We start from the raw sequence: 5262 nt of genomic DNA, 5'->3' as shown, positions 1-5262 counted from the left end.
ATGTTTCTAATCTTTTCTTTTTACAGGGTGCAGGAACGGGCGTGCGTTTTTTGGTAGACACGGGTGCTTGTCGTTCTCTTTTGCCAAGGAAACTCTTCAAGGCAAAACGTAGTCTGTCTACATCTGCCGACGTCCGCTTGGTAGCTGCCAACGGATCTGCGATACCCACCTACGGTTACGAGAACCTCACATTATCGTTCGGAAACGGTAAATTCAATTGGAAGTTTCTCGTTGCTGACGTCACAATGCCAATCCTCGGTGCGGATTTCCTCTCTCATTTCACCTTCTGGTCGATGTCGCCCACCGACGATTGGTCAAAGCAGACTCGTACTTGTCGACACCTCTTCAACCCGCCCCCTCTAACCTCGCTCTCCACATCAGCGCCCCCACGGATGCCTACGCCCACCTCCTCACGTCGTACCCGGAAGTTTTCCATCCAGAACTTCACCAAACGCCTACGGTTCCTGCCAAGCACGGTATTTATCACCATATCAAGACGACGGGACCCCCAGTCTTCGCAAAATTCAGACATCTGGCACCGGAACAATTGGCAGCCGCCAAACAGACGTTCGCCGAAATGGAGAAAATGGGCCTTTGCCAAAAGGCCTCCAGCCCATGGTCGTCACCCTTACACATCGTTCTGAAGAATGACGGCTCCCTCCGTCCATGAGTGGATTACAGGCGCCTGAACATGCAAACAGAACCGGATCACTACCCCCTTCCAAACATTGCCGATGTAACCTCCTACCTGCACAAAGCGTAGGTTTTCTCTACGCTCGACTTCCGGAAGGTGTATTACCAGGTGCCTATGAACCCAGAAGACATCCCCAAGACCGCCATCACCACTCCGTTTGGCATATACACCTTCAATTACTCCTGTTTTGGCCTTCGTAATGCTGGGGCAACGTTTCAACGTCTCATGGATGGCATCTTAGGGGACCTCCCTTTCTGTGTATGTTGTGTGGACAACATACTTGTGTTCTCCTCCTTAAAAGAGGAACACATCCGTCACCTGCGCATCGTGCTCGACAGCCTGCAACAAAACGGCCTTGTAGTCCGGTACGACAAGTGTACCTTTGGCGACAACGAAGTGTCATTCTTAGGGCACCGTATCACTCCTGAAGGAGTCCATCCCCTCCCTGAGAAGGTAGCAGCCGATCAGAACTTCCCCGCGCCCTCGACCGTCAAAGCTCTGCAGGAATTCTTGGGCATGATCAACTATTATCACCGTTTTCTGCCAGCCATTGCCGCCACTCTTGCTCCCCTCTACGCCTCCCTCAAGGGCAAGCCAAAGGACCTGAAGTGGGCTCCCCTTCAAGAAGCAGCCTTCTGCCATGCAAAGAAGGCCCTATCAACTGCTGCGGCTCTCACTTTTCCTATCCCACACGCCCCTCTCCTTCTCTCCACCGATGCCAGCGACGTCGCTATTGGTGCAGTACTCGAGCAGGTGGTCAAAGGCTCGCCCCGCCCATTGGCCTTCTTCAGCAGAAAACTGTCCAAGGCAGAATCGGGTTATTCTACCTTCGATCGAGAATTGCTGGCGGTGCACTTTGCTGTCCGTCACTTTCGCCATTTCTTAGAAGGCACGCCCTTCGTCATTCGCACAGACCACATGCCTCTGGTGCACGCCTTCACTCGACAGGCTGACGCCTGGTCCGCCCGTCAACGCCGACATCTCTCCGCCGTGGCTGAATACAATTGCACCCTCCAATACGTCCCTGGGAAAATGAATCCCGTTGCCGATGCCCTGTCAAGAAACACGTTGGCTGCCGTTCAACTGGGATTGGATTACAACGCCCTGGCTGAAGCCCAACGACAGGATCCAGAGTATCAAGCTTGTAGGGCATCCTGCACGTCCCTCCGTTGGGAAGATTTTCCCCTCGAAGACTCCAACACCACCCTCCTCTGTGACGTCAGTACTGGTACACCGCGACCTTGGATTCCTGCTCCCATGCGCCGACAGGTGTTTGATTTCATCCAAGGCCTTTCACATCCCTCTTGCCGTTCTACTGCACAGCTGCTGAAGGCAAAGTTCATTTGGCACGGCATTTCTATTGATGATAAGGATTGGGTCCGCGCCTGTACTTCTTGCCAAACTTCCAAAGTACATCGACACACAGATTCAGGAGTGGGCACCTTTCCTCAACCTCAGCCTCGTTTCGCACACATTCACGTCGACGTTGTAGGCCACCTAGCCACATCACAAGGACATCGTTACCTGTTTACCGTCATCGACCGCTCCACTCGTTGGCCTGAAGCCATTCCCATGGAAACTGCAACGTCCGCCTCATGTACATCTGCCTTACTCTCTGGATGGATTTCAAGATTCGGTATCCCTGAACATATTACTTCTGACAGGGGAACCACTTTCACCTCTCAATTGTGGACGTCATTAGCGAATCTCCTGGGCATCACCCTACATCAGACAACGGCCTAAAACCCCCCTGCCAATGGAATGGTTGAACGTTTTCATCGCACCCTCAAAGCAGCTTTGATGTCCCGCTGCAAGGATTGCAACTGGTTTACTCAGCTTCCCTGGGTCCTCCTGGGACTAAGGACCACTCCTAAAGACGCCCTCGACGTCTCGGCAGCTGAAATGGTGTATGGCGACCCATTGGTCGTCCCTGCCGAATTTTTTCCTTTTACATCTTCCTCCGACGATCTCCAGCGCATACGTCACGTCGTGGGAAAATTTACTCCGTGCCGCCAGACTTACAAGCCCCCAGTGAAGCATCACATACCAACGGACTTGCACTCTGCAACGCACGTCTTCCTGCGCAACGACACCAGCAAGCCACCGCTAACGTCCCCTTACACGGGCCCTTTCCTTGTGATCCGACGCAGTCCGAAAGCATTCCTCCTAAACATTCGGGGCAAAGAAGACTGAGTCTCCATTGATCATCTAAAACCTGCTTATCTTCTGCCAGATGACCCGCCTACAGTTCGCCTCTCTAGATCAGGGCGCCCTATTTAACATGTACAGTATGTCATTTTTAGGGGGGGAGCCATGTACAAACCGTGTTTCACACAATTGTACATAATTCCTTTTGTTTATATTATGCTTGTATCTTCGCTCTTCCCTCGCACTAAAACGAACATGAAAATTCATGCCTGGTTTTTCCTCTGTAATATTGTCTGTCTTGTGAACTTGTTATGTCCTGTTGCCTTGAGGTTTTGTATATAAGGAGAATGTTCTACAATAATATAACTCAGTCGTTTCCAACCTGCCTTTGAGTTCACAACCTTAATCGGCGCCGTCACAATATATATATATTATATATATATATATATATATATATATATATATATATATATATATATATATATATATATATATATATATATATATATATATATATATATATATATATATATATATATATATATATATATATATAGATTAGGGTCAGGTTCAGATTTCCTTTTATGGGCTCTCGTGGCATGGTTGGTTTCGACCTGGCCTTTCATTAAAAGGGGCTAGCGTTCGATCCCAAGTATGAGGTAGAAATTTATTTCTATTTGAACACGATGTTGTGTTGATATTTATCCATATTGACTCATTAGGGGTAATTTGAATGAATTACTACCAATTGTGTCACGTGGTGGCCCGGGGAAATCTGGTAAAACTCGCTGGTAAAGAGACTGATGTCTCACCAGGTAAATCCTCGGACAGCTAGATTAGGGTCAGGTTCAGATTTCCTTTTATGGGCTCTCGTGGCATGGTTGGTTTCGACCTGGCCTTTCATTAGAAGGGGCTAGCGTTCGATCCCAAGTATGAGGTAGAAATTTATTTCTATTTGAACACGATGTTGTGTTGATATTTATCCATATTGACTCATTAGGGGTAATTTGAATGAATTACTACCAATTGTGTCACGTGGTGGCCCGGGGAAATCTGGTAAAACTCGCTGGTAAAGAGACTGATGTCTCACCAGGTAAATCCTCGGACAGCTAGATTAGGGTCAGGTTCAGATTTCCTTTTATGGGCTCTCGTGGCATGGTTGGTTTCGACCTGGCCTTTCATTAGAAGGGGCTAGCGTTCGATCCCAAGTATGAGGTAGAAATTTATTTCTATTTGAACACGATGTTGTGTTGATATTTATCCATATTGACTCATTAGGGGTAATTTGAATGAATTACTACCAATTGTGTCACGTGGTGGCCCGGGGAAATCTGGTAAAACTCGCTGGTAAAGAGACTGATGTCTCACCAGGTAAATCCTCGGACAGCTAGATTAGGGTCAGGTTCAGATTTCCTTTTATGGGCTCTCGTGGCATGGTTGGTTTCGACCTGGCCTTTCATTAGAAGGGGCTAGCGTTCGATCCCAAGTATGAGGTAGAAATTTATTTCTATTTGAACACGATGTTGTGTTGATATTTATCCATATTGACTCATTAGGGGTAATTTGAATGAATTACTACCAATTGTGTCACGTGGTGGCCCGGGGAAATCTGGTAAAACTCGCTGGTAAAGAGACTGATGTCTCACCAGGTAAATCCTCGGACAGCTAGATTAGGGTCAGGTTCAGATTTCCTTTTATGGGCTCTCGTGGCATGGTTGGTTTCGACCTGGCCTTTCATTAGAAGGGGCTAGCATTCGATCCCAAGTATGAGGTAGAAATTTATTTCTATTTGAACACGATGTTGTGTTGATATTTATCCATATTGACTCATTAGGGGTAATTTGAATGAATTACTACCAATTGTGTCACGTGGTGGCCCGGGGAAATCTGGTAAAACTCGCTGGTAAAGAGACTGATGTCTCACCAGGTAAATCCTCGGACAGCTAGATTAGGGTCAGGTTCAGATTTCCTTTTATGGGCTCTCGTGGCATGGTTGGTTTCGACCTGGCCTTTCATTAGAAGGGGCTAGCGTTCGATCCCAAGTATGAGGTAGAAATTTATTTCTATTTGAACACGATGTTGTGTTGATATTTATCCATATTGACTCATTAGGGGTAATTTGAATGAATTACTACCAATTGTGTCACGTGGTGGCCCGGGGAAATCTGGTAAAACTCGCTGGTAAAGAGACTGATGTCTCACCAGGTAAATCCTCGGACAGCTAGATTAGGGTCAGGTTCAGATTTCCTTTTATGGGCTCTCGTGGCATGGTTGGTTTCGACCTGGCCTTTCATTAGAAGGGGCTAGCGTTCGATCCCAAGTATGAGGTAGAAATTTATTTCTATTTGAACACGATGTTGTGTTGATATTTATCCATATATATATATATATATATATATATATATATATATATATATATA

At 47.0% G+C, this 5262-nt stretch overlaps 1 protein-coding gene across 1 annotated transcript in view; it reads left to right on the top strand.

The window, feature by feature from the left end:
• Positions 1–5262, top strand: part of LOC137648389 (uncharacterized) — a 102272-nt gene that overhangs the window by 595 nt on the left and 96415 nt on the right. The window lies entirely within an intron of this gene.

Source organism: Palaemon carinicauda, chromosome 10, assembly GCF_036898095.1.
Source record: "Palaemon carinicauda isolate YSFRI2023 chromosome 10, ASM3689809v2, whole genome shotgun sequence".
NCBI classification, from domain to species: domain Eukaryota; kingdom Metazoa; phylum Arthropoda; class Malacostraca; order Decapoda; family Palaemonidae; genus Palaemon; species Palaemon carinicauda.
The sequence above is the reverse complement of the archived record's forward strand: the minus strand, read 5'-3'. Positions and strand labels throughout refer to the sequence as shown.